Genomic DNA, 10,339 nt, shown 5'->3' on the forward strand with positions numbered 1-10,339 from the left:
AAACACAAAAACAAAAGAAAAAAATGAGATAAAAGTGGAAAAGGGTGAAAACGCGAAAACATATAAACGTGTTAACACAAAAAAAAACACACACACGCAAAATATGAAAACACACAAAAAAATGTGCAAACCGTAAAAAACACAAAAACATGAAAAAAGTGGAAAACACGAAAATGTGAAAAAAAAAATGAAAAATGTGAAAAAATCGAAAAACACGAAAACATGAAAAAGTGTTAAAAACACGAAAAATGCGTTTGTAACGTTTTTTTTATGTTTTTCCGTGTTTCTCAAGTTTTCTTGTTTTTTTCCGTTTGTTCACGTTTTGTCATGTTATTGTGTTTTATTTTGCATTTTTTCGATTTTTCACGTTTTAGTTTTTCGGTTTTTCCCCTTTTTGTTTTTTTTTTCGCGTTTTTGTATTTTAAGTATTTTTTTCGTGTTATTCACGTTTTCCCATGTTTTTCGTATTTTTTCATATTTTTTTGTTTTTAACGTTTTCGTGTTTTGTTTGCGTTTTTCGCATTTTTATGTTTTTCACATATTGTCACGTTTTTGTGTTTTAGCATTTTTCTTTTTTTTTCGCATTTTCGTGTTTTTATTTTTCACGTTTTTTAATATTTCGTGTTTTGTCACTTTTTCGCGCTATTCCTATTTTGTGTTTTTCGTGTGTTTGCTTTTTTTTGCGTCTTCGTGTTTTTCGCATTTGTTCACGTTTTCATGTTTTTCGCGTATTTTATTTTTTGCATATTCTCGTGTTTGTAACATTTTCACATTTTTCGTGTTTCATATTTTTCGTATTTTTACATTTTTTAACGTTTTCATCAATTTTCACGTTTTATATGATATAAATTATGGATTGACCAAAATTTATAAGATTTGGGAAAGTGATTAGAGAGAAGATTGAGGATTTAATGGAGGATAATTTTGTAAATTACAAAAATATAATATTATGAATAGGCTATTCCTAACCTAAATTGAAGAATAGCTATTCCATGAAATCAAGGAATAGGGATTCCATGGAATAGCTATTCCATAAAAAAAATGGACCAAAGGTGGGAATAGCTATTCTTTAGGAATAGGCTATTCTATTCTCCCTCTATTCCGCGAACCAAACGAGCCCTAAGAGTTTGCTGATGTGAATTGTAGGTCCCTACGGGGCGTTTGGTATTCTATTGGGATAAGGATAAAGATAAAGGTTGGAATATGGACAAGGATAAATAGTTGGGATAAGGATAAAAATATAATTCGAGAATTATTATTCAATGTTTGGTACGTGGGATAAGGATGGGGATAAAATAATACATTTTACTATTTTAACCTTATTTAAACTATACATAACATTAATTTGAGGGATAAGATGGACTTTTCCATCCTATTAAAATCGCAGGAGCTTATCCCACCTCCTTATACCACCTCCCTCCTGGGTATAGGATTTGAGGGATAAGAGACTTATCCCTCGCCTGTCTCACTCTTCTATCTCACAAACAAACGCCGGATAACTTATCTCGTGTTTTTTTATCTATATCCCACCTCCTATATCCCTCCTAACAAACGCCCCGCTAGTGACATGGAGGACGCTTAATATAAGAAATCCATCAAGTTTAACAACAACAACAACTCTCTCTCTCTCTCTCTCTCTCACGCTCCTTTCCTTTCTCTTTTCCAGATCTCGCCTCCCTCCTCCTCCACTTTCTGTTTCTTCTTCTCCCCCACCCTTCTTAAACCGCCGTCACCTCGTCTGCCTTCCTCTCCGCTGCTGTCTCGTTGAGGAGGAAGAAGGAAGCTTGTCTTCCTTCTTCCTCCTCCCACCGTTTTTTATTTTCTGTTCTCGTTGTTACTTTTCTTTTGTTTTGTTTGCGTCAGTTTGTTTAGTTGGATCTTATATAGTTTATCGTAGATCTGAATCCGTTTGAACTGTGTCTTTTGGCTAATCTCTTTGTTTTTGTAACCTTTTATGTTTTAGCAAGGACAGAAACGGTAGATTTTATCCGTAGATCACTGGATCTACGTGGTTGCAAAAGAAAGGATTTAGATCCGAAGTTTCAGAATGGTTCAAAGACTGGAGATTGGACTACAGTTGCTTTGCGGCGAATTTGGAGTTACGATCTATGTATGGTTCAAATGTTGGTTGTTTTTAATGTACCTTTAGTGGCTTCTTTTGCTTTTAATAGTCATTTTCTTATTTTTAATAGTCATTTTCTTACTCACGTGGACTTTGTATTAGGCTTAACCTATATGTATGTAAGGTTTTATTCCTTACTGGTCTCTTATGTACTTCCAATGTTATGATTTAATGAAATATCAGTATTACTGTAAAAAAAAACAAAAAAAATATAAGAAATCCATCGGCAGCTACTTCACCCCGAGTTTCGGCATTTTGAAGTTTTGGGAACGCAAGGATTCGACTTCAAAGATTCTTCGTCCGACGCCAGATCCTCTTTTCAGGTAAGAAGATTCCAGCTCCTGATCTTATTTCTCTCCAGTGCTTCTATTTCGGCATTTATTTCCTCAGATTCAACACGATTTAAAGTGATTTGTGGTTGTATAAGGTGCTAACGAAGAACATGATTTGGAACTATTAGTTTAATAGTTGTCGCTTTGATGTATAGGTACAAAGCCTGACCAAAATTTGGAGAAATTCAAAACATGATTTGGATATATTAGTTTAATAGACCAAAATCGAGAAATCTAGCATAACGGGAAATAGATTGAACCGATGAACTGGTTGTTCTGTATCAGTGTGTTGTATCAGAGATTCTTCGTCCGACGCCAGATCCTCTTTTCAGGTAAGAAGATTCCAGCTCCTAATCTTATTTCTCCTCTGTGATTCTCTTCAGTGCTTCTATTTCGGCATTTATTTCCTCAGATTCAACAAAATTTAAAGTGATTTGTGGTTGTATAAGGTGCTAACGAAGAACATGATTTGGATCTATTAGTTTGATAGTTTCCGATTTGGAGAAATTCAGAACAATAAATTCAATAAATTTTAGGGTAAAACAAATTTAGCATAACAGGAAATAGATTGTACTGATCGATGTAACTGATTATTTTGTATGTGTGTTGTTTCTAATTTCAACTAATTATTAGCTATTGTAACTCGCAGTTTGTAAATGATTTATGTGGGTTGATGACTTGTTGTTTCTGGTTGGTTTATGTGCTTCTAATTTCAGTTTATTATTAGTTCTGGAACATGAATAGGTTGAATTTTGAGTTTCATAACAATAAACCCTCACCAAGATTTGGAGAAATTCAGAACAATAAATTTTAAGTTAAAACAAATTTAGCATGACAGGAAATAGATTGTTTCTGGAACATGAGTAGGTTGAATTTTGAGTTTCTAGGCAAATTAATCCAGGAAATGAGATTAGTTTCTGTTTGACATTTTTACTCTTGTATAAATTATGTATCTTCAGTCTAAAACTGAAGACTTTGCGATGATGGCAGGCCTGATCTCTTATACCGGATAAAAATGTCAGCGAGCCTATAACATCGGGCCGGTTAAAATCTCGCGACGGCAGCCTATTGGATGATCCAAATAATAAGCTGCTATTTCTTTGGCCTCATCTTGAGGCTCACGCTCACCGAGTGGCTTGAAAATTGAAATGGGAACTCTAGATGGATCATAAAGATAAAATAAGTTCCCTCAAATCTTCTAATTGAGGGAACTTATTGTATCTTCACTATCCATTTGCGGTTCCCGTTTCGGTTTTCAAGCCACTCGATGAGCTTGAAGATGCAGCCAAGAAAATATCAGCTTATTATTTGGATCATCCAATAGGCTGCCGTCGAGAGATTTTAACCCACCCCGATGTTATAGATTTTAACCCGCCTGATGCTGACAAGAACTGTCTGAAGTTTTCGTGTGATGCTGGGATATTGTTCAATGAATCCAGACCAAACAACTATGATGACAACAGTAAATATTCTAATGAACCAACGAGTTCAGGCTCCAGGAGCTGTGATTCGCCTCCCATGGACAGTTTAGCAAGCTTAAGACTATTTGGGGATTCACTGATGAGAATGGAGCAGGCAGAGACAGAGATGATGAGAGCGCGGAGACTCTGCGGTGCGAGGAAAAGAAGAGAAGGATGGAAATGGAGGCGAAGTTGACTCGGATGATGTTGGCAACGGAGTTACAGATTGCCTCTATTGTGGCTGGGAAGGGGCTGAGTAGGAAAAGGAAGCTAATTGAAGGAAACGAAAACGAATCAACCATCTCTTGGAGGTAAAAGCTATAACTAATTTGAAAATGTTAGACACTTTTGTTGCACGAAAACTCTTCTTCCCTAGCGTTCCCGCGTTTCAAGTCTGTTTCCCTTTCTTTTCTGTTTCCGTTATTGATTCCTAGCTAAATTTTTCTTAGAAATAATCTTTCCTGGTGTACGGTTTTGTACCAATTTCTGTTTGACACAATCAATTGACTGATTGCCTAACTGCTCGGGTTGATGATCGCAGGAAACGAGCTTTATTGCGATGTTTGCTGCATTGCAACTTCAGCTTTTGACGATCCGCGATTCCCATGGTTTCCCTGATATGTTTGCATTTTCTCTTTGAAGAGAAAACTGAAGTTTTAACTCGGAAGGTAGATAATGATACTCTTCTCTAGGAAAGAAAGAAAAAACTGTGTGATTTATGTTTTAACTTATAACCAAAGGTACATAAGGTTATACTTAAGCTTTTAAGAACAACTTTTTACAAGTCCTTTGTTGTTGCATAAGTCTAAATAAATTAAAAAGATGTATATTAATTATAGATATGACTAACATTATAAACATATTGACAAGTTTAATATACTAAAAGAATAAAACACCAACTATTTACAAGTTTTCTCTAACTAATTTAATTTTCTCTTTTTCCAGAGAATAAAAACGTTGCGACGATCATGTTCTTCACTTCTTGTTGAAGAGAAAGAGCTGTCAGACGGCACTGATGATCCCTCGCTCTCACCACTGATCGAGAAAGTTGGTGTCGCGGGCTCAGACGAAGCTGTAGAAATAGGAAAAGTAAATCTCAAGCTATTATCAATGGCAATATCACTGGAAGTTCTAGGCTCAATCTCCTGTTCCGAAGAAGAAGCAGAATCCTGTACCATAATTACAGGATTTTGCTTCTTCTTCGGAAGAGAAAATTGAGCCTAGAACTTCTAGTGATATTGCCATTGATAATACCTTGAGGTTTACTTTCCATGTTTTTGCAGCACCGTTTAAGCCAGTGACACCAACTTTCTCGGTCGCTGGTGAGGGCGAGGGATCATCAGTGCCGTCTGATAGCTCTTTCTCTTCGACAAGCAGTGAAGAACATGACCGTCGCAACGTTTTTATTCCCTGGAAAAAGAGAGAATTAAACTAGTTAGAAAACTTGTAAATAGTTAGTGGTTTATTCTTTTAGTATATTAAACTTGTAAATATATTTATAATGTTCATCATATTAATATACATCTTTCTAGCTCACTTAGACTTATGCAACAACAAAAGACTTGTGAGAAGCTGTTTTTACCTTATAAGTCAACTTCTTTTAGGAACATAATAGTCTTTGTCAAAAATTCTAGCTTAGTTTTTGGTAGGCAATTTGCTAAATTGGTAAAGGTTTGAAGAGGCTATCATTGGAGAAAAGAGTTCTTAATGGATACCATTGCTTAACTAGATCGACTAAGAAGATTTTGCATTGCTTATGAATATGTTCAAGCACCGAAGATTAGAGACATTGCAATTGGTGATTGTGGAACAATGAAAGGTCAAGATTTCTGAGATGGGTGATAATATTGAAAGGATGTAGTACACATGAAATGGAGGCTCTCAATGCATTGTGCATGAATTATCTATCTTGAATAGCAAGGAGGGCACTATAGGGATGAGAATTTGAAGATTACCAAGTAACAAGTCCACACTGATTTTGTTAACTTCACTTTATACATTTGAGGTTTTATTGCATCTATTTGCAAACCAAGAATTTTTAGTGGAAATGAGGAAAAATGCCCTTAGAAGTCTATTAGCTGAAGCAAAAGTTGTTACTGGGAAAGCAGAAGCGATCGATAACAAAAATTTCGCATGGAGAAAGTTGTTGTGGTGGAGAATGAATTTAATGGTATGTTGAAAATGGTAAATTGGTATTGGAATCTCTTATGTTCACAGAAGGCCAGATGGAAGCTTTACAAAAGGTTTGTGATATACTCTTTTACAAAAGGCCAGATTGAAATGGTGTTGGTGTAGAAATTGAAAGACAAAATGTTTGTGATCTTATTACTGCACTATGCAATTATCACATGCATATTTTTGTTTAGTTGCAAGGATGTGGTACCGGTTGTACACTTGTTTTTGTTTATTTTGATTTCGCAAGTAATTTGAGTTCCAATCATTTTGTTTTTGCTATTTTGTTTTCTGTGTTCTTTGATGTCTTGATGCTCTCACTTTGAAGCTTTAGGGAATGGGTGTTATGTTTCTACTTATTGTCTAGCTTAGGGTGCATTTAGTCTTAAGGAGAATGCCAATACCGGGGACTTGATTTTGTGTCTAGCTTAAGGTGCATTTAGTCTTAAGGAGAATGTCAATAACTGGACTTGTTTGAGTTTTGTAATGCGTATGATTCTTCAGTTGCACCTAGCTTAACTCACATCACATCCATGCATGCCGTATTTGTACTTCTTTCACTTACAAGGGAGATTAATCGTAGGCTTTTTTGATGCTGCAACTAAAGAATATGGTTTCCTTTTTAGTATTCTCGATAAGGGTTTCGCCTTTTATTTATCGTAAATTATGCTGTAATACATTTCTATCATTTTTTTTGACACGATAATACAGTTTAGTTTAGTGAAATAACACATTTGATATGATCGGTTTTAACACGATTATATATATAAATATATATTTTTTTTGATAGGGGCCGTCTTAACACAATGGAGGCCCCATATGACTCCTGACAGCCATCTGCAGCTACTTCACCCCGAGTTTTGGCATTTTGAAGTTTTGGCAATGCAAGGATTCGACTTCAGAGATTCTTCGTCCGACGCCAGATCCTCTTTTCAGGTAAGAAGATTCCAGCTCCTAATCTTATTTCTATGCAGTGATTCTATTTCTGCATTTATTTCCTCGGATTCAACAAAATTTAAAGTGATTTGTGGTTGTATAAGGTGCTAACGAAGAACATGATTTGGATATATTAGTTTGATAGTTTCCGATTTGGAGAAATTCAGAACAATAAATTCAATTAATTTTAGGATAAAACAAATTTAGCATAACAGGAAAAAGATTGTACGGATCGATGTAACTGATTATTTTGTATGTGTGTTGTTTCTAATTTCAACTAATTATTAGCTATTGTAACTTGTAGTTTGTAAATGATTTATGTGGGTTGATGACTTGTTGTTTCTGGTTGGTTTATGTGCTTCTAATTTCAGTTTATTATGAGTTCTGGAACATGAATTGGTTGAATTTTGAGTTTCTAGGCAAATTAATCCAGAACTTATTGTATCTTCACTATCCATCTAGGGTTCCCGTTTCGATTTTCAAGCCACTCGATGAGTCTGAAGATGCAGCCAAGGAAATATCAGCTTATTATTTGGATCATCCAATAGGCTGCCGTCGAGAGATTTTAACCCGCCCTGATGTTATAGATTTTAACCCGCCCCGATGCTGACAAGAACCGTCTGAAGTTTGCCTGTGATGCTGGGATATTGTCCAATGAATGCAGACCAAACAACTATGATGGCAACATTAAATATTCTAATGAACCAACGAATTCAGGCTCCAGGAGTTGTGATTCGCCTCCCATGGACAGTTTAGCAAGCTTAAGACTATTTGGGGATTCACCGATGAGAATGGAGCAGGCAGAGACAGAGATGATGCGAGCGTGGAGACTCTGCGGTGCGAGGAAAAGTAAAGAAGGATGGAAATGGAGGCGGAGTTGACTTGAATGATATTAGCAACTGAGTTATAGATAGCCTCTATTGTGGCTGGGAAGGGGCTGAGTAGGAAAAGGAAGCTAATTGAAGGAAACGAAAACGAATCAACCATCTCTTGGAGGTAAAATCTATAACTAATTTGAAAATGTTAGACACTTTCGTTGCACGAAAACTCTTCTTCATTAGCGTTTCTGCGTTTCGTGTCCGTTTCCCTTTCTTTTCTGTTTCTGTTTCTGTTTCAATTTATGTTTGACACAATCAATTGACTGATTGCCTAACTGCTTGGGTTGATGATTGCAGGAAACGAGCTTTATTGCGATGTTTGCTGCATTGCAACTTCAGCTTTTGACGATCTGCGATTCCCATAGTTTTCCTCAGATGTTTGCATTTTATCTTTGAAGAGAAAACTGAAGTTTTAACTTGGAAGATATATAATAATACTCTTCTCTAGGAAAGAAAGAAAAAACTGTGTGATTTGTGTTTTAAGTTATAACCAAAGGTTCGTAAGGTTCTACTTAAAATTTTAAGAACAGCTTCTCACAAGTCTTTTGCTGTTGCATAAGTCTAAGTGAGCTAAAAAGATCTATATTTACAAATTTAATATACTAAAATAATAAACCACTAACTATTAAGTTTTCTCTAACTAATTTAATTTTCTCTTTTTCTAGGGAATAAAAAATGTTGCGACGGTCATGTTCTTCATTGCTTGTCGAAGAGAAAGAGCTGTTAGACGACACTGATAACCCCTTGTTCTCACCAGCTATCGCGAAAGTTGGTGTTGCTGGGACGAAGCTGCAAAAACTGGGAAAGTAAATCTCAAGCTATTATCAATGGCAATTTCACTGGAAGTTTTAGGCTCAATCTTTTCTTCCGAAGCAGAAGCTGAATCCTGTATCTTAATTAGTCAGGATTGTGGTACATGATTTTGCTTCTTCTTCGGAGCAGGAGATTGAGCCTAGACCTACCAGTGATATTGCCATTAATAATAGCTTGAGATTTACTTTCCCTGGTGAGAACGAGGGGTCATCAGTGTTGTCTGACAGCTCTTTCTCTTCGACAAGCAGTGAAGAACATGACCGTCACAACGTTTTTTGTTCCTTGGAAAAAGAGAAAATTAAATTAGTTAGAGAAATTTTTTAAATAGTTAAGATTAGAGACACTGCAATTGGTGACGTGGAACAATGAAAGGTCAAGATTTTTGAGATGGGTGATAATATTGAAATGATGTAGTACACGTGAAATGGAGGCTCTCAAGACATTGTGTATGAATTATCTATCTTGAATAGCAAGGAGGGCACTCTAGGCTTTGATTGAATGAGAAGTTTTGAAGGGTAATTAAAGGGAGGGTAGGGAAGGTGAAGGAGAGGGAGAGAGGGTATGTATTACCCTTATTTGGGAGAAAGGTAAGGGTTCATTAAAATCCCTTCAAACCCACCGATTTGGTGTGTTGAAAATCTATTAAAAACTTATTAATTTTGAACCCTTCAAAACCTTTCATCAATCCTTCAAAACTTTTACCCTCATATTTTTTAATCTTTCAAACAAGGGTTTCTATTAACCTTTCCCTACCCTCCCTTTAATTACCCTTCAAAACCTCTCATCCAATCAAAGCCATAAGGATGAGCATTGGAAGATTAACAAGTCCACACTGATTTTGTTAACTTCACTATATACATTTGAGGTTTTATTGCCTCCATTTGCAAACCAAAAATTGTTGTAAAGAAATTGTTAGTGGAAATGAGGAAAAAAGCCCTTTGAAGATCAATCAGCTGAAGCAAAAGTTGTTGTTGGGAAAGCAGAAGCAATCGTTAACAAAAATTTCCCATGGAGAAAGTTGTTGTGGTGGAGAATGAATTTAATGGTAGAAGTAAAGATGTTGAAAATGGTAAATTGACATTGGAATCTCTTACGTTCATAGAAGGCTAGATGGAAGCTTTGCAAAGGTTTGTGATCTACCCTTTTATGGTGTTTTTTCTTTTAAATGATTGAAATGGTGTTGGTGTAGAAATTGAAAGACAAAATGTTTGTGATCTTATTACTGCACAACGCAGTTATCACATGCATACTTTTGTTTAGTTGCAAGAATGTGGTACTGGTTGTACACTTGTTTTTGTTCATTTTGATTACGCAAGTAATTTGAGTTCCAATCGAACTTTTGTTTTTGCTATTTTGTTTTCTGTGTTTTTTTGATGTCTTGATGCTCTCACTTTGAAGCTTTAGGGGACTTTTATGTGAATATATTGATTACGTAATACAATTGTAACACAACATCCCATCTTAACAAGATACGGACCGAACAGATAAAAGAGTCATGCATTGATTCAAAGATACAAGCAACAAGTTTATTATAGGAATGATAAACCTAACTTAATTGGAGGCTATACACAACTCTTCTTATTGATGTTGTTGTAAGTTGATTGTCCATGTATAAGTTCTTCTTGA

The 10,339-nt window shown here is 35.6% G+C and overlaps 1 long non-coding RNA gene across 5 annotated transcripts; it reads left to right on the forward strand.

Annotated features, from left to right (window-relative positions):
- Positions 1 to 2,299: 2,299 nt before the first annotated feature.
- On the forward strand, positions 2,300 to 10,000 carry LOC136232240 (uncharacterized). Of its 5 annotated transcripts, none has more exons than XR_010690416.1 (8): positions 2,300 to 2,445; positions 2,610 to 2,786; positions 3,445 to 4,225; positions 4,456 to 4,582; positions 5,644 to 6,157; positions 6,877 to 7,022; positions 7,485 to 8,018; positions 8,198 to 9,976. It is a non-coding gene; the product is annotated as an uncharacterized lncRNA (long non-coding RNA). The 5 variants fall into 5 exon arrangements; XR_010690419.1 differs by having other exon boundaries at positions 5,694 to 6,157; XR_010690418.1 differs by having other exon boundaries at positions 5,686 to 6,157; positions 8,198 to 9,975.
- Positions 10,001 to 10,339: the final 339 nt, after the last annotated feature.

The sequence above is a fragment of the Euphorbia lathyris genome, chromosome 6, assembly GCF_963576675.1.
Source record: "Euphorbia lathyris chromosome 6, ddEupLath1.1, whole genome shotgun sequence".
Taxonomy (NCBI): Eukaryota; Viridiplantae; Streptophyta; class Magnoliopsida; order Malpighiales; family Euphorbiaceae; genus Euphorbia; species Euphorbia lathyris.